The sequence below is a fragment of the Macaca thibetana genome, chromosome 7 (assembly GCF_024542745.1).
Source record: "Macaca thibetana thibetana isolate TM-01 chromosome 7, ASM2454274v1, whole genome shotgun sequence".
Taxonomy (NCBI): Eukaryota; Metazoa; Chordata; class Mammalia; order Primates; family Cercopithecidae; genus Macaca; species Macaca thibetana.
In genome coordinates this window covers 9,855,692-9,874,988 of record NC_065584.1, presented here as the reverse complement: position 1 = coordinate 9,874,988, position 19,297 = coordinate 9,855,692, and the positions used below count along the sequence as shown (strand labels likewise).

At 45.1% G+C, this 19,297-nt stretch overlaps 1 long non-coding RNA gene across 1 annotated transcript in view; it reads right to left on the bottom strand.

Moving 5' to 3' along the window:
* LOC126958212 (uncharacterized) overlaps positions 1-6,669 on the bottom strand; it is a 52,356-nt gene extending 45,687 nt beyond the window's left edge. Inside the window, exon 1 of the long non-coding RNA XR_007727150.1 lies at positions 6,035-6,669. This is a non-coding gene — a long non-coding RNA (uncharacterized LOC126958212). The remainder of the gene's footprint in view (positions 1-6,034) is intronic.
* Positions 6,670-19,297: the final 12,628 nt, after the last annotated feature.

Sequence of the window (19,297 nt, the reverse complement as noted above, 5' to 3'; positions counted from 1 at the left end):
TTGATGGGTGCAGCAAACCACCATGGCATGTGTATACCTATGTAACAAACCTGCATGTTCTGCACATGTACCCCAGAATTTAAAAAATATATAGAGACAGCCGGGTGTGGTGGCTCAAACCTGTAATCCCAGCACTTTGGGAGGCCGAGGAGGACAGATCACGATGTCAGGAGATTGAGACCATCCTGGCTAACACAGTGAGACCCCGTCTCTACTAAAAAATACGAAAAGTTAGCCAGGCATGGTGGTGGGTGCCTGTAGTCCCAGCTACTCGGGAGGCTGAGGCAGGATAATGGCATGAACCCGGGAGGCGGAGCTTGCAGTGAGCAAAGATCGCGCCACTGCACTCCAGCCTGGGTGACAGGGCGAGACTCTGTCTCAAAAAAAAAAAAAAAAAAAAAAAAAAAAAATATATATATATATGTGTGTGTGTGTGTGTGTGTGTGTGTGTGTGTGTGTGTGTGTGTATAAAGAAATTCAAATGAGGCCCAAGAAAACTGTGGGAGGATCCAAGGAGCCCACTTTCCCAGCTAGCTTTCTGAATGTTGACTTCTGTGCATATATAAACATTATCCATCACTAGTTGCTCTTGGATTGTTTAATGTGTGCGTTGTTCCCAAGTAAGATTCTCAGGTTTTGGAAGGCAGGCTGCAGCTTCAATATGTTAGATAATTGTCCTGCCACTCACTCATTCACTCATGCTTTCATTCCTTCATTCACTTGTTCATCCATGCTTCTATTCCTTCCTTTTTAATACTGAGAAGACCAGACTGTGGTGTGGTACAAATCCCGGCATGGACTCCATCTCTGCTCCACCTCTTACTGTGTAATTTAGGAATTTCATGTCACTTCTCTGTACCTGCTTCTTCATCAGTAAAATAAGACACATGATAATACCTAATTCAAATGATTTCATGATAATTAAGAAAGGTAAAGGAGCTAACATAATCCCTCATGCAAAGTAAGCATTAATAAATGTTAACTGTCATTATCATTGTTGCCCTTTCAATCAGAGATATCTCTGGGTGTGAAACACAGTGCTTTTTGCTGAAATATAAAGCATAGATAACGTGGCTCTGACCCTCAAGGAGCACACATTCTAGTGCGTTCTTGGGAGAGAAACTGATTTACAAAGAAGCAGTGACACATTGTGTAAAAGTCATTAACGTGTCTCAAACATTTTCTATTGCCAGATACTTTTCTATACATGTCGTGTACATGTGAAATATATGTCCTATTTCATGTATATATATGAAATGTCATTTTGTATATTTCTTATATACATACGTATGTATGATATATTGTATACATTTCACGGGTATCAACAAATTTAATTCTCACTGCAGAGGAAAACTCCAGAGGACTAAAAAAATCTCACTTTGACAGGTAAATCAATGAAGTCACTGCATCTGTAGAACTTTTTTTTTTTATTAGTTTTTGTTTGTTTGAACCCATGACTGTTGTTTGCAAAACCCTTTACAATTTTCAGTTATAATTTTCAATTTTTTCCCATCTTTAGCCATCTATTCCTCACAAGAACCCTGTAGCATGGAGGTGGTTGTTATTTTTATATGCACTTTGCAGGCAAAGACACTGAGGCATGAGGAGTGCAGGTAGCAAGTTGAAGGTCACTGGAGCTTACACAGGTCCTATGTGTTAGGACCTCTTCATATCCGCAACCATCACCTCAGTCTTTCCCTGAGATGCAACCAGCTAGAAAGGCAGAACCACACCTTCTTGGGTTCATAACAATTATACGTGGCAGAAGAGTACTCATTACTTTAACCTTTTCCAGCTCATGCAGCCCATTCTGTTCTTCCCATATTTAATCTGTTACTGTCCTTCCATTTTCATTGCTTTTCTTGCTGGAGCCCCCTACTGCATTCTCTGGTTGTTTCTGATCATTTTTCTCCAGATAGTTTTGTTTGCATTATTTCCAAGCTGCATCTCATTTTTAACTCATAATTCTAGTTTTGATGAGTTCCCTGCATTATGCTTTTCACTTTGATCATGCTCCCAGGCCATTATGAGTTAGGATATTCTTGGCAAACCTCATTAACCTGCTCTCAATTAATTAATGGTGCTGCAGAATCAGGCCACACCCTTCCCACTTTGTACCCTGTGGACTAAACCCCTGGACAATTAGGCACCATCAATTTTATTACATTTAGGCTGTTTCTCAGTCCACGTTATAGTTGGGCAACTGTGCTCATCTGCATTCCTTTGGTGAGTGCCAGTTTCAAGAGATGGAAGTTCACATGTTCCTCTGCTTCCTTCATCTGGTTTTACAAACCTATCAAAAGGGAACCATTTCTCCCCCATAGCACACGTTATTATTTATAGGTCCAGACACACTGTTATTTTATGTTATGGTTCTGGATCTTTCAAATGTTTCCTGTATTCTTTGTTCTGTTGTTTCTCTTATTAGAAACTGTCCTTTGATTTACTGCCTGGGATTGTTCTTTCTTTTCTTGAACATTTACTAGCTGTCAGGCATCTGGTGCAAAGCCCTGTGTCTTCAAGGGCACAGAAAAGGGCAAGACCCATGAGAAAGCAATTCTATGACAAAGAACACAGACAAACTGGCTTTCCCCATCTGACCACACGAATTTACCACACACTTACCAGTACCGGTCAGTATGGTGCAGTCTCCATGGGTAGAATTACACTTTGTTTGCGTAACAGCCCAACAGGCAAGATCCACCAATCCTCCCATTTAACCAAGACCGAGGCAGGCAGATCACCTGAGATCCTGAGGTCAGGAGTTTGAGACCACCCTGGCCAATGTGGTGAAACCCCATCTCTACTAAGAATACAAAAATTAGCCTGGGTATGGTGGCGGGTGCCTATAACCCCAGCTACTCAGGAGGCTGAGGCAGGAGAATTGCTCAAACCCAGAAGGTGGAGGTGCAGTGAGCAGAGATTGTGCCATTGCATTCCAGCCTGGCGACAAGGGCAAAACTCCGCCTCGAGAAAAAAAGAAAAAAAAAAAGTGCTGAAGCCAGGACTTGGACTTAAGTCTAGTTCTAATGCACATGCTTTCAGCTTTCAGATGCCTCTAGTTCCTGCTTCACCTTATTCAGATGCACAGAAATCTTGTGTTGACTCTGAAGATACTCTCGCTCGACCTTCCCTCTGCAGGGATGGCTTTGACAACCCCACACCCACCTACAATCTCCAGCTTCTCTTCTGACTGTGCTCAGGCCACGTATCCAATGCCCTCTGCATTAAGGACTCCTCCAACACATCTCATGGGAGTTTTAAAGCTTAGCATATAGTAGATTGAATGGTCAAAAGGTTGACCATTATAGTAGGTTGGGAAAAGAGATAGAAATTGGACTTGAGACCATCAGTCCAAGAGGCACTGCTTTTAGTTACACGATCCTAGAACAAACTGCCTACTTTGGGCATTCTCAGATGGGCTAAATCATATTTCTAATCTTGGTCATCTATGCCATAAGCAGGGAAGGTGGTGATGTTAATGAGGGGAAGGTTGTCAGTGTGTGTTGTGGACTCCAAAGTGTGGAAAATTGATTTTCACATGGTAAGCTCCAGTGCACAATGTCAGCATCCCTTTATTCAAAGCAATATTGAAATATAGTCACGTTTCCGTGATGACCTGCAGATCTTCTTTACAGGTATTGTTGAATCTCAAAGCTCTAACTTTATAATTTAAAGCCCTCGAGTAGGACATTCTCACTGGGATGTCCCCCAGGTGACATGAACTTGACAAATCCAGACTGAACCCTCAGCTCCCCTCTCTGCTCTGTCATCTTTAGTACTACCTGTCTCAAAAATGAGCATCATTATCTGCCCAGACTCTGAGGATAAAAACCTTTTCTTCACTTCCCACATGAGTCAAAACTTGTGTCTGGAAAATGCCTTTTAGATCCCTTCCCCTTTCTGTCCAAAGTTCACCCTCTTGGGTCAAAACTTTCTCATTTTTCATCTGGTCTCTTGATTTCCTGACCTGCTCTCCTTCATCTATTGGTAACCAACCCGTGGTTTTTCTAGACCTCAAATCAGTTGCTGTCATCCTGTTTGTCAGATCCATCCTTCATGCTCAGTCTCCCTCCAGAGAGACCCCAAGTTCTCCAACAGGGAGGTCCTCTCATTCCTGGTCTAGGCAGATCTAATATCCAGGCTTGTCTCAGGCAAATCGATGCCTGCCCCTTACTCCTCAGGAGCCTGAACTTCTCACCCTTCCTCAGCAGAGCGAGGAGCAGCCCTGCATACAATGCTCTTCCGTTTCCAAGGCTGCCCCACTTCCCTTGCTCAGGGAACTCTTCAGCATCCTCGGGATCCACTCTTGTGCCACCCTATGAATGACGTCTTCTATGCCCCGAACTAGTCTTTCCTCTCTAGGTATTTTTACCTCCACCACTTACACATTCATTAGAATTTCATGCATTCATTTATGAATATTCATTGAGTCAGACCTGCAGAAAGTGCTGGGTATGGAGGTGAGAGGCCATCCTTTAAAGGGCTCAGAGTATCAGTGGGGAGATGGGTGAGGTCACAAAGCCTAAGAGAACAATGTGAGATGGGCATGTCCTATCTCCTCAGGTTCTAGGTTTCTTCAGGTACAGCTCAGTCACCAGCTAAACCCTCTGAACTGTGTGCTATGTGATATTTATATACTCTTTGCAAGCAACTCTGAAAAATCATGAGGTAGTATGTAGACAGGAAAGATGGAAGATTCTAGGGCCAGCTGGAAGGTGGGAGAGTTGAATGCCATGGGGAAAGTGGAATCCATGAACCTGGACTTTTCTTGAGGAATTTGGTGAGCCCTGAACCTAGGGGCAACAGGACACAATGGGCACAGACTAACGTGGCCATCAGAGCCCTGGTTCTGGGTCCTGCGGAGTCCCATCATCAGGTGGTGACCCTTTGGCTTGAGGATATAATTAGATTTTGTCTTAGGCATTGTCCAGTGGCTTCTGCACTGTAAATATTTTATGACTCGCTCAAAACCTGTGTGATCAAAGAGTCATGTATGCAAACCCTTGATCTTGGCTGAACAGCTTCTCCACTCCCTAATTCTTTCTGACAATGCTTTTAAATAATAATGCTTTCCAATTATAAAGTACTTTCCTTATCTCTTTTTTCACTTTTGATTTGAAAAATATCTTAATTTTAGGTTCTTTTTGTCTATTTCTATTCTGTTTTCATCACAGAACAGTGAGATTCACAGCTCAGGAGTTGGGCTGCCCCCCTTCTTGATAGGCGGCCAATTGGTGTTCTCATCCTAACTCGGCTCTCTGGGTTGCCTTTTCCATACTTACAGAGGTAGGATTGTTATTAGTAGCAGAAGCAGTGACTGCATTCGTCTATTAACCTCTGAATAGCAGGAATGGTGTCCTTTTCTTCCAGAACACACTGCTAGTACTAAGGACTAAGAAAGGGTGAATTGCTGAACATATTAATAGAAGCCATTTCAATCTACAATGTATATTAAGCATTTACATCTTTAAAATATTGTTTCCATTTATTTAATGTGAGACTGCTTATTTGTTTTCCTGCCTGGTGCTAAGCACTTAACAGGCAGTCACTCATTTATTTTGCTTAATGCTAGGGATGAGAAAACTGAGACTTAGAGAAATTAAATATTTTTCCTAAGGACCTTGAAACAAGAGTCTACTCCGCAGTCACTTCCTCCTCAGTTACGCCTTTGTTACCTTCCAGTTTGGATCCTGCCCCTATTGTTCTAGTAAAACTGCTAGATCCAGGGTTCCCAGTGGCCTTTTGTTAGGAATTTGGTTTACCTGCTAGTCAAGGGAGACCGAAGTTTGAGAATGGATTAGCTTCCTAGGGCAGCCATAACAAAGTAGATCATAAACTGGGGGGCTCAAAGCAACAAAAATTTCTTCTCCCATAGTTCTAGAGGGTGGAAGTCTGGAGACAAGATCTTGGCAGGGCCATACTTTCTCTCTTTACTTTCAGTTGTTACCAGATATCTTAGTCATTTTCCTGTTGCTCGCAACAAGATACCGGAAACTGAGTAATTTAAAAAGAAAAGGCACGTATTTCTTACAGTCATGGAGGCTGAGAAGTCCAAGGTCAGGGGTTCATATCTACTGAGGGTCTTCTTGCTGCTGGGAACTCTGTAGAGTCTCATGGTAGCACGGGACATCACATGATGAGGAAGTGGAGCATGTTAGCCCAGGTATCTCTTCCTCCTAATATAAAACCACCAGTTCCCCTCCCCTGATAATCCATTAACCCATTGATCCATCAATGGATTAATCCATTCACGAGGGCAGACCAAGGCTCTACCTTTCCATACTGCTACCTTGAGGATTAAATTTCAACATGAGTTTTGGAGAAGACAAATCTTCACACCATAGTGTCATCAACCATTGGCATTTCTTGGCTTGCTGTTGCATAAATCTAATCTCTGCCTCCATCTTCTAAATGTGTTCCCCTTCTCTGTATGTGTCTGCCTTCAAATTCCCCTCTTTCTATAAGCACACAGTCATACTAAATTAGGGCCTACTCTCGATTAGATCGCATTGGCAAACACCCTAATTTCAAATAAAGTCATATTCTTAGAGACCAGACTTTAGGACTTCAACATCTGTTTTTTCATGGGGACACATTGAAGCCTCTCATGAACATTAATACACATAGAGATCTCTTCATATACATAAATAAGTCAGGAGGTGGCCATCTGGGACCCCAAGATAGCAGAAGGAGCCTGGGCTTCTTCCCCTTCCTGCTCCACTGCTGCCTTCATGTGCCTTTCATCCTGGAGGCCTCCTCAGGGGACAGGATGGCTGCTGCCACCAGTCTTTGTGTCTGCTTATTAGACCACAGGAAAGAAAAAGAAAGAAAGGACAGAAGGGAGAGAGGGAAGGAGGAAGAAGTAAAGGAACGAAGAAAAGGTGGTTTTATGACTTGAATGTCCCCTCCCAAAACTCATGTTGAAAAGTGGTCCCCAATGTGGTGTTATTGAGAAGTGGGTCTTTTAAGAGGTGGTGGATCATGAGGGCTCTGTCCTCATGAATGGATGAATTTGTTTATGGATTAATGAATTGATGGATTAATGAATGGGTTATCATGGGAGGGGAACTGGAGGATTTATAAGACATGGAAGAGAGACCTGAACTGGCACGCCCAGCCCCTTGGCCATGTGATGCCCTGTATCACCTCAGGACTCTGCAGAGTCCCCACCAGCAAGAATACCCTCACCAGATGCAGCCCCTTGACTCGGGACTTCTCAGCCTCCAGAACTATATATATATATAAAAGCATTTTCTTTATAAATTACTCAGATTCTGGTATTATGTTATATGCAACAGAAAACAGGCTCACACATGTGGAAAGAAGGAAGGGAGGACAGGTCATGAGTACCCTCTTGGCTGGGCCAGTGCCCTTCAAGCATCTGGATTCCCTTCCAAAGGCTGCTGTAATATAACATGGCAAATCCCAGCGGCTTAAACAACAGAAATTCATTGCTCCACAGTCCTGGAGACTAGAGATCCAAGATCAAGGTATAGGCAGGGTTGGTTTCTTCTGAGGTGTCTCTCCTGGGCATGTAATGGCTACTTTTTTTTTGCTGTGTTTTCCTCTATGTGTGTCTGTGATCAAATCTTCCTATTATAAAGTTGCCAGTCATGTTGAATTAGAACCCACTGTAATGCCTTACTTTAACTTAGTTACCTTTTTAAAAACCCTTATCTTTAAAAACCAACATTCTGGCCAAACGTGGTGTCTCACACCTGTAATCCCAGCACTTTGGGAGTCTGAGGCAGGTGGATCACCGAGGTCAGGAGTTCAAGACCAGCCTGGCCAACATGGTGAAACCCTGTCTCTACTAAAAATAGAAAAATTAGCCGGGCATAGTTGTGGGTGTCTCTAATCCCAGCTACTTGGGAGGCTGAGGCATGAGAATTGCTTGAACCCAGGAGGCAGCAGTTGCAGTGAGCTGAGATTTTGCCACTGCACTCCAGCCTAGGTGACAGTGCAAGACTCCATCTCAAAAAAAAAAAAAAAAAAGTAAATAAATAAAAAGCCGCATTCTGAGGTACTGGGTGTTAGGACTTCAACATATGAATTTGGTGGGGAGTAAGAGTATGCACAGTTCAGCCCATAGCAACATCCATTTAAGGAGTACCATATAACACGTTCTCTTACATCTCTTTGGTCAGAACTTAAATGACCACACCTATGTGCTGAAAAGGCTAGAGAATATTTTTTTTTTTTTTTTTTTTTTTTTTTTTTTTTTTTTTTTTTTTTTTTTGCTGGGCTATGGATTCTTTCTTCTCACCAGGAAAAAGAGGAGAATAGATAGAGTGCACCAAACTTTCACATGAGAAATCATGTGGTTCCCTCTCATGTGTTCATCCTCTCAACTTCTCTGCAATATTGGGCTGTTCGCCATTACCTCCTAAAACTCCCATTGTGACAGCACCTTCGCTTGGCCCTCCATGGTCTGTCCACCCCCATGATCCTATGCAGGGAGGCATTGAATTCTGGCATTAGCCTAACCTGCCCACCAGGCCTAGGGAACCATTAGGCACAGTGAGTGGGTAAAGCACCCCTTGGCTTTAGCTCTGAGCCATGCCAGCTGGGAGCAGAGGCCCTATGGTGTGGTTGAGCCTTGGAGATAGAGCCTTCCTGTCTCACTCAATCCCCAACGTCGAATAGCATATCTGGCCTCCTGCTAAGTTCTGGGTGGCTCAGGAATCTTCAATGTGGTGATTTTGTAACTCAGAGATTGGCAGCTTGACTCCAGGCATCCATGTCAACACAAACTTTCCTACATAAACAGGCAGCATCATCTCCGAATCCCTAGTGCCGGGAATGACACCTGTGAACATGCGCCATACTCCTGGGAGATGGAGTGAGCAGTGGTGAGCCCTGGAGCCCTCCTCTCCTCCGCCAAGTATGTAGTGTGTCTGGTACATTCTCCAAAGCCCTCCCCATCACTCCCTAGTCACAGAAAAATGCTTTGTAGGCCTGGGTCCTGCTTTCTGAGGCCTCATGCTCCCACTCGGTGAGATGGATTCCCCCAGGGCTCTCTCCTCACGTCTCTTCTGTCTCTCAAGGATCTCATCCATCAACAAATCTTAAATGTTCAAGACCATGGAGAGGATGCATATATGGACCACCCTCTGCCCTGGGTTCTCTCCCAAGTTCTCACTTGCCTTTCCAGGTTCCTCATGGACACGTGCCTGGGAAGCTCTGTCTGCCCTGAGGCCAGAGAGCCCATCTGACTCTTTATCTTCCCTGGAGTAGCTTCTCCGGAATCCTGGGAGCCCCTTCAGTAATAGAACATGGTGCCCGGCAGTGTGGATCTGAGAGCCAGGCTGTCTGGGTGAGCTTGAGCAAGATGCTTGACCATTCTGTGGACATTATTTTATCTATAATTGCTTACTGAGAGTCTCTGCTGAAAGCACCACCTTCTCCTAAGAATATTGTGCTTCTTATTTTGAAAGCTAGGAATTTAATTTCAAACGCCTCATCTGAGCATTCACAGCCCTCTATATTGTCCTAACTGGATCTATCTTGGTCTGCCATGAATACTCGATACATTAGGCAGCTCTTCTACCAGGCATACCCTCTTCTCCTCTTCCCATAGCCACACATTTAAATCCCATGAGCTCTTCAATACTTCAAATGACCTGCTTCCAGAAGTGTCAGTGTTCCTCCCATGCAGTCATTTTCTCTCCCTCTTCTGAACCATCTCCAACCCTCTCCCCACCATACCTGCAACACCTGCTACCTCTACTACACCTTGGCCCAGACACATTTGTGTAGCTGCCTGATCCCCTTGCCCTGACCAGCAGGCTTTCACCTCAGTGTGTGATAGATATGTGTTTAGTCATTAATAGCAAACAACTGAGGTTTATGATCAATTAATTTTTTTAAGAAATCCAAGCCATCTCATGTCAGGATGCAATGTCTTCACTCTCATCACTCAACTGCATGCCACTTGCCTTGCTTGGAAGGATGGAGTTCCAAAAGCCCAGTGGGAAGGGAATTGTGCAGAGCCCAGTCACAGGAGTGGGTCCTGTGTGAAAGCCATCCTGCTTCAGTCTCAGCAGAAAGCAATCAGCAGGTACAAGGCGCCCCTGTAGGACCAATGTGCATGGTGGGTGGCACAGGTGAAGTCCTCTGGGCCTCATTCCTCTGCTCCCTGCCACCTGCCACTCACAGCCACTTGTACCACAAGGCCTGTCCCGGAAGTCATCACTCACCACCATCTTCTGCACATCTTATGCCCCAGAAAAACTAAATGACTTGTACTTATCTCCCCTGAAAAATTTTAATGAAGCAGTTGCTTTATTAAAAAACTGCATAAAATAGCTCTGGAATATCTTTCATCTACCGAACTAATAATTATAAGAACAGTATCAAAAGAAGTTACCATTGACCGATTGGCACCTGAATGTCAGGCAACCCACTCAGTTTATGTCTATTTCCCTTTATTTTCACAACAGCACAACAATTTAGTGGAGTCAGAGTACTATTATGCTCATTTTTTTGGGATAAGGACATTGTCAGTGAAGAAGTCACCTGTGCAGAAAGAGCTAGCAGCGCCCACACTACTCACATGTTTGGTTTGCTTTTTGTTTTTAACAGATGGGGTCTCATTCTGGCACTCAGATTGGAGTGCAGTGGCACGATCATAGCTCAATGCAGCCTCAAACTTCTGGGCTTAAGTAATCCTCCCACCTAGGTCTCCTGAGTAGCTGGGACACAGGTATCCACCACCATGCCCAGTTAATTATTGTTGTATAATTTTTGTAGAGACAGAGGTCTGCTTTGTTGCCTAGGTTGGTCTTGAACTCCTGGCTTCAAGCAGTCCTCCCACCTCAGCCTCCCCACACCCTAGGATTACAGACATGAGCCACTATGCCCAAGATTGCACCACTGCCGCAAGACTCCTCAAGTTTATCAGCACGCCACACTCCCTTACGTACACATGAGCCTGTGTCATAACGTCCCATGAGATCCAAAGGATTCTGCAATGAGGCTACATAGCCCAAACTGAATCACTGTGAGATTAAAACGTCTGAGTTTCAAAAAGTTGTTTTGAGTTTGTGTAAAATACTTGAATTATGTCTCTTAACAGCAGTAATGCTGAGATTGGCCCTTTGTGTTTCCTCGGTGCTGGGTTCTGCTGCTCTTGGGATCCAGCCTGGTAGCATGACCCCACTTCCCCAGCTCCCGCAGTCCTCCCAGCCTGTGAGTCACCCTTGATTCTTCCAGAGAGGAGTCGCTCTCAACAAATTCGAAACCTCGTGACACTCTATACCCAGCATCTGGCTCGCCAATCCTTTCCGGCTAGTGGGAAAGGTCCGGATGGCTCAAGGTTGAAATGTGATTTTAATAAAAATAATGCTAAAATGAGATTCGTGGAGTGCATTCTTTAGCTTATGGGAGTTGAGCAATATTTGTGGCATCTGAATATTCGCAGCTTGACGTCTGGAGACATGAGTGCTTCCAAATCTCAAGGAGCAACTGATCGTGTCTTACTGCGCTGGCTCCCTTCATTACCACAGCCTTGACTTTGCCACGTGGGGCAAGGGTGCAGAGAACGGGTCTGCACCAAGGCCTGACATGCGTCAGCAATGTGCTAGGTACACCATGGGCTTTGACTCATTAAATTTCCAGGCATTTTTTCCCAAGAAAGCAGTAGTTCCTTTTTGCATGTAAGGAAATTGAGACTCAAAGACCTGGGTCACAAGTCAAAGTTCATACTGTTATTTGGTAGCCAAGAAGGAATTCAAATGCTGGTCCCAGCCTAAACTCTTTAATTTTTCCTATGAAACCGCATGTCTCTCTTTACATGCTTGCCTGTGCTTTTGATTACTTTGGGATATAGTCTAGAAATGCTGAGCAGAACCACCAGGGAGGGGTTTAGGGTCAAGAAGCAACTCACCAGCCACAAGCATCACTTTTCTCTGGGCTAGGACTAGATTCTGTAAGTAAATACCCAAGTGAAAGAGAACACTTTTCTTGGAAAACCGTGGTAACTTGATGCATGTAAACAAACTCTTTTCTAAGAGCCCCTGTCACATGGGGGCCTGCGGGCAAATTCTACTAAGCAGAGAACAGTTTTCACTGCAAAAACTCAAAGGAAGACAAGCTTGGTAATGAGAGCTAGCATTTGTTGATCGCTTACTAGTGCCAGGCGTTATGTGAATACTTGTCAGACATAATTTACTCTTCCCTGCAACCCTTTAGACATTAGCATGTCCCCCATTGAATAGATCAGGAAACTGAGGCACCAGACACGTAGAAAGAAAGAGGCAGAGAAGGAAGACAAAGCAGGCAGTCTGCTGTCAGAGTTTCAGCTCCTGACCAATAAGCTCTACTCTCCCCTCATCCTTTTAAAGAGGGAGCTTTTACTACCTGCCATGTTCATGTTGGGTATTCCAACCCAATAATGGCCTTCCCTGTTAGCAGTTAGTCATTCAGTATATGCCTATATCCTTTTACTAGGGATGTCATACAAAGTTTCACAAACTGGGTGGCTGAAAAAAACAGAAATGGCCAGGCGTGGTGGCTCACACCTGTAATCCCAGCACTTTGGGAGGCCAAGGTGGGCGGATCATGAGGTCAGAAAATCGAGGCCATCCTGGCCGACATGGTGAAACCCCATCTCCACTAAAAATACAAAAATTAGCTGAGTGTGGTCTTGCAGGCCTGTAAGCCCAGCTACTCAGGAGGCTGAGACAGGAGAATTGCTTGAACCTGGGAGGCGGAGATTACAGTGAGCCGAGATTGCGCCAATGAACTCCAGCCTGGCGACAGAATGAGACTCCGTCTCAAAACAAAACAAAACAAAAAACCCCGGAAATTCATTGTCTTACAGTTGTGGAGGCCAGAGTCCAAGGTGGAGGCCAGAGTCCAAGATGGAGGTGTTGTCGGGATGGTGTTGCTTCCTTTGACGGTTTTAGAAAAGGACCTGTTCCAGGCCTTTCTCCTGGCTTCTGGTAGCCTCAGACATGTCTTGGCATGTAGTTGCATCACTCCAATCCTGTGCCATTCCATTGTGCGCTCTCTCTGTGTGTCTGTTCCTGTGCCCACACTCTCCCTTTTTATAAGGGACACCCAACATATTGGATTAGGGCCCATGCTAATCATCTCATTTTAACTTGATTATCTCTTTTAGGACCCTGTTTACAAGTAGGGCCACATTTTGAGGCAGTAGGGGTTATAATTTGCGGTTATCTTTTTTGGGAGGACACACTTCAACCCATAGCAATGTTTAATAAATTAGAAGCTTTTAAAGACCATTGCAATAGGCCGAAGTGTATTTTCCAGCTCCATTTCCTATCACTTGCCTCCCACCCTCAACCGTGAACCTGGCACACCAGCTGCACAGCCTTGCTCCATTTTGAACACATTATCACCCTCTTTGCCCCTTTGCCCTGCTTCCCTTGCCCAGAGTATCCTTAATCACTCTGTCTATCTACCTCGCAAGTCTCTGCTCATTCGTCAAGGATAAGGGCTCAGGCCATACCTTCCTGGAATTCACTCCAGATCCCAGAACCCCACAACTTCAGTATGTTACCCGTGGTTACAGAAAGCATGCATACACTCTAGCATGATAGAAAAATCTGTGTGCCTCTGTTTAAATTTAGACTTAAAAATTGGCTGGTCATGGTGGCTCACACCTGTAATCCCAGTACTTTGGGAGGCCAAGACAAGTGGATCGCTTGAGACCAAGAGTTCAAGACCAGCCTGGCCAACGCGATGAAACCCTGTCTTTACTAGAAATACAAAAATTACCCACATGTGGTGGAGCACACTTGCAATCTCAGCTACTCAGGAGACTGAGACATGAGAATCACTTGAACCTGGGAGGCGGAGGTTGCAGTGAGCCAAGATTGTGCTACTGCATTCCAGCCTGGGTGACAAAGTGAGACAGTGTCTCAAAATGAAAATAAAAATAAAAATGAATAAATTTAAAAAGTATCAGAAAGAGATGGACTGCTTTGATTAGAGTTAGATAACAAAAGCAAGAGCAGTTGGTCAGTTACAGGCACAGTGGAGGAGAACGTCCTGGGACCATCTCAGAGAAGCATTCAGGAGCCACAGGCAGATGATGTGCCTCTGCCTGGGACCATTTGTGGCACCTTCCTGTACCCTGGGATAAATTGTTAGTAAAATCCTTAAAGTGAGAAAGTCTTTAGGTTTATCTCTGGGGAGACCAAAACAGGAGTAAGAAAGGAATTCTACATCCTGTTTTTCACACACCACGGGGGATGAAAGGAAGCCCAAGGAATCTCAGGTGGCTTACTGGGGCGAGGACAAGCAAGTAGGCTGGATCCTTAGGTTGATGGGGATAAAGGAAAGACCATGGGGAAGGGATTGTGTGCATCAAGCAAGGAAAACAATCATGATAACTGCAACGGCTTCTAATACCAGAGGTCACACACCTATCTTAGGTCATGTGCTGGGCTGGTTGTTTGATATATTGATCTCAGCTATTTATGATATCCAGAACACAGACAAGAAAGTGAGGGTACAAGATCGGTAACTAACAGTCAATGTTATAAATGTCATAAATGGTAGTCAGACGTGGAGTTCTGAAGAACTATAACAAATATGATTGTGTGTGTTAGGCACCCAGCGCATTTCCTGGCACACAGCAGGTTCACAGTAAACACTTGTTGAATTTTGCCAGAGAAAGAGAATAACCAACTATTCAAAAACATCTAGAGGGTTTCTGAGGCTCTGAACAAAGTCTCTATTGAACGGGGGTCCTTTAGTCTTTATGACTCAAACTCAGTGTCGTTGCTTTCTGTGTTCTTCAAATGACTGTATCAAATAGGCCGTCAGCCTGGCTGAATGGGCAGGGCCCAGGCTCCCAAATCGGACACACCTGGCTAGAATCCCAGCGCTGCCACCTAGTAGCTGGGGAGGATGCGGGCAAGTTCCTTCACCCTGCTGACCCTCGCTCCTTCTTCTGTAACATACAGCCTGCAAGGCCTCCCTCAGGGTTTGCTGTGAAGACTAATGATATGGTACATGTGAAATGCCTGGTGACCAGCAGGCATCCTGTGACAGATGGCAGTTATTCCTATTAGTGGTGTGGCTTCCTTGGTGGCTGGTGTCACTTCCTGGTATCTGGGAGCCGACGGGAGGACATGCCTTCCCACGTAGATCAAATGACCACTTTGGTTGATTATAGGGTTTGGTGTGTGTGAGAGGTTGTTTTAAACAACCTCTCCACACTTGCCCTCTTGGCTACAACAGAAGTGAGTCAGAGGGGAGCATATGGAAGGTGGAAAGGAATCAGGGAGGGTCAGACACCCCCAGGGACAAAGAAACACCTGGACAGGCCTCCTCGCCCAGGTTCCCAGGTACAGGTGATGGATCTTGAGCCTGAGTAAGGGAATGGGGAGCTTGCTAGAAGAGTGTTCTCTAACCAGTAACTCATGGAACTTGGGGAGACAGACTTTGAAACACTTTGTTAGCACTTCAAAATCTAGACACTGACATTCTTTAAGGACAAATAAGAAAGTTTAAATGACAGTGGAGGTCAACATTGAGTTCCTGACGACATAGCCTGCTGGCTCCCAAGTGCCGTCTCTCTTCTCCACTTTCCGCTGGAACATTGCCCTATCCCTCTCTCCTCTTCGATGATGAAAGAAACCTGATAATCAATCGTGGAGCACTCACATTACATGAGGAGCTGGTCTGGGAACTTATATAATATCAGTGTCACTTCAACCACTGCTAAATAATAGCTCACACTTGCTGAGTACTTACCATGGGCCTATGACCTGTGTATATCTACATAATTTTTATTTAATACTCACAATGAGCTTTTCAGTTAGGGACCTTCATTATAGTCTTCATTTCAAAGGTGAGGAAATTGAGGTTTAGTGATTTCTGAAGGTCAAAAGGTTAGAACTTAAAGAAGCCAGGATTTAAACCCAGGTCTGACCTGAGACGCTGAACCACTATGACCAGTACAAGAAACCAATGGGGGAAGAGCAGGGTTATTCTCATTTAGGCGAGGTAGAGCAAGGCAACCAAGAGCAAGTGCTTTTGGGTTGGAGACACCTGAATCCTCATCCAGGAGTGAGTGACTCCTTCCCAACTCTATGATGGTGGCCAAGTACCTTCATTGCTCTGCAAGATGAAGGCAGAAGAGGGTTGGGGATGCTGGAGTGTCACTATGTGCCCCAATGCCCTGCAGGTCTGGCACATAGCTGTAAGAGAGGATAGCAGTCATTTTGATGTCTGAGTTCCAGCGGCTAGGAGGTGGGGTCCTGGGAGTGAACCTGGAACTCACTGATCCTAAAGCCTGTGCTCTTTCTACAGTGTAGCTTTGCCTCAACAGACACATAAATGCACATCATGGGGATAAAGTCAGTTTAGCCCTGGGGGAGCCTCCTGTTTTTGTATTTCTCTCTCTCTCTCCCAGGACTGTGCACACTGGAGATATCAAAAGGCATTGGGAGGAAATGTGGAGATGTTTTTTCCTATCTAGGGAACCCAGTAGCACATATAGAGCTTTTGAGTAATGACAGAAAGACTGCTCCTTCCTCTGGGCGGGCTCGGTTCCACATGAGGATGTCCAGCATTGCAAGGGGAAAGTGGGCTAGATTCTGTACACCACTTTCCCTTTGGCCAGGGGTTCATGTGTACAACTGAACACAGCAGCCATCAGCCTCCCCAAGCCCAATTTAAAGAGCAGGAAACTGAGGCCCAGCTAGGAACTGCCTTAGCCACCAAGTGGGTAGCACCGAGTAGACAGCACCATGAACCTTGCTCTCAGTCTCTGCGCCACCATCCCTGCTCAGCTCACTGGGTGATGAGGGGCTTTGGTCTGGGCATGTGTGAGTAGCTGCTGCTGCTTGGTGCTCTGCCCAGAACTCATGGGGTATCAAGGAAAGGGCATTCAATGTGAAGCCGGAGACCTACTCTACTGCCAACTAGCATGAGCCTTGTTCAAGCTACGCCACAGCTTTGATTAGTGAGCTTAATTAAATTGAGTTAATAATACTTCCTTCGAAGCCTTGTCCTGAAATATACTTGAGAAAACACGGGTGAAGCCCCGTAGCCCTAGACTGGGACAATATGTGTGAGTTGCACCAAGCCTCTGGAGAGAAGTCCAAGCCTCTTGGGCAGGAGATCAAATAGGAAAGGGTCTGTGACTTGAGTGAGACCTTAGGATACACACTGAACTTCTTGAGCCCAGGGCACCTATATCTCCAGTGCTGGCATCAAAATTGGTTTATTGAGAGGAATCAAATAATGTGATGAAGGCTGGCTGGGCACAGTGGCTCACCTCTTTAATCCCAGTACTTTGGGAGGCTGAGGCAGGCAGATCACCTGTGGTCAGGAGTTCAAGACCAGCCTGGCCAACATGGTGAAACCCCATCTCTACTAAAAATACAAAAATTAGCCTGGTATGGTGGCAGGTGCCTGTAATCCTAGGTATTTGGGAGGTTGAGGCAGGAGAATCACTTGAACCCAGGAGGCAGAGGTTGCAGTGAGCTGAGACTGTATCATTGCACTCCAGCCTGGGCAACAAGAGGGAAACTCCATCTCAAACAACAACAACAACAACAGCAACAAGAACAACAACAACAACTATATCACATGCTCATGGTCACAGAGCACATAAGTAGCAGAAACAGAAGTCAAGTCCAGTTTTCTGCAGACTGCAAAACTTGAAGTCTTTCTCCTGCTTCGCTTGCCTCCTCTGGGAAGAGTAGCAGACAGCAACACTTGGGGCAGTCCCCACAGCCTGTACTCAGGGTGTGTGGTGTCCATTTCTGGGTTTTCACTTACATGTTGTTGCTTTTTTAGGGGACTTCCCTTCTTGTCCTCATAATACTGAGGCTTACAACTTTTCACCTCTTCCCGAAATGACTCTGCTACTGGTTTGGACAGGCCCAGTTGCTGCCTTCTGAGCAAGGGGAATGGGCTGTTGAATCATCACCTTCGCTGTTGATTTTCCCAGAAGCACAGAATGGTCTTGTAGTTCTGAGTCCCACATCAGAAGGACCACCCATCTCTCCTTGAAGAAAGCAAATCGTATTTTCTTAACAAACCCAAATGACAGCCTCTTTGGTCCCACAACTAGCATTTCCTGAGAGTTCATGAATTCCAAAGTTATTTGAGCAATTTAGCCTTTGAAGCTCAGCTTCCACCTTGGACTCTCAGAATTATTTCTTGGAAAAACGATTAGCACTGAAAAGCTCTATGAAAATTGGCATCCAAGGATGGTCGTCTCATTATGCGAAGTGCCCATAGATTCACCTCCAAACACCTCATGATTTCACAAGGGCTATTATCTTCCAGCTACATCTCTTCTTTGGAGCTTATTACTTAAATAAAAAATGTTAATTGTTTCTGAGAAGTGTGCAGTGAGGAATGGGGGCTGCCATCTCTGAGGAGCCGGGTCTTCAAATTCCCAGGCTGCTACTCACTTTCTTGCCAAATGCTGGAAGCTCTCCACCAGCCAACTATCAATTTATGTGGACTGAGTCACAATTTACATCAAGCACCATTTCCATACGGGGTGTTATTTATTGAGCCCGGTACCACAGTGAGGAGGGTGAGCTCTTGAGTAATTAGAATCCTGTCCTAGCTGGGGAGCGAACAATGCCTTCCTCCTATCTCTGCTTTCTAATGGGTTTGCAATGGTGCTATCTCTGCTTCCATAAATAATGTGCTCCATGTAAATAAGGAGTCATTAAAAATGGGGCAGCACCCACACATCATTTCATAAACATGAGGGAAGTACTTAGGAAGAGGATCATCAATAAACAGGCTGTGCTCTGCGTTACAAAACTGAAGCTGCTCTGCTGTGTACACACTGCCTTTTGTAGCTTCAACCCTTCCATTCTTGCTAACTCCACATTAACTGCTGTAGGTATACATCTGGGCATTACCAGCACAGCCCCTGGAGGCAGATAGATCTGTATATGGAGCTGCAGCTCTGACCTGTGCAATCTTGGGCAAATCACCTGACCTGTCCAAGCCTTGGCTTTCTTCTCTGGACAGTGGAGCTAGCACAGTCTACCTGATTTGTATATCAAAATTCACAAATGGGTTCTATTAGGTTGGGTGCAGGCAGGAAGCAACTTTATTCTTTCATGTAATTTTCCTGCCTCTCTGTTACGTCAGGTCCCCCTTCTCTATTCCTGTCTTGGAATTGTTAAGATGCGTAGTCCAGTTGAATAAACTCTTCATGCTGTTTAGAATTTGGGTTGGATGAACTGAAATGCCAGCAGTAGAGAAGGCATGAGTTCTCCTCTCTCTAACCCCTTCTGCTCCACTTCTTCCTCCCTCTCCTTGGGATGTGTGGCCCTTTAAG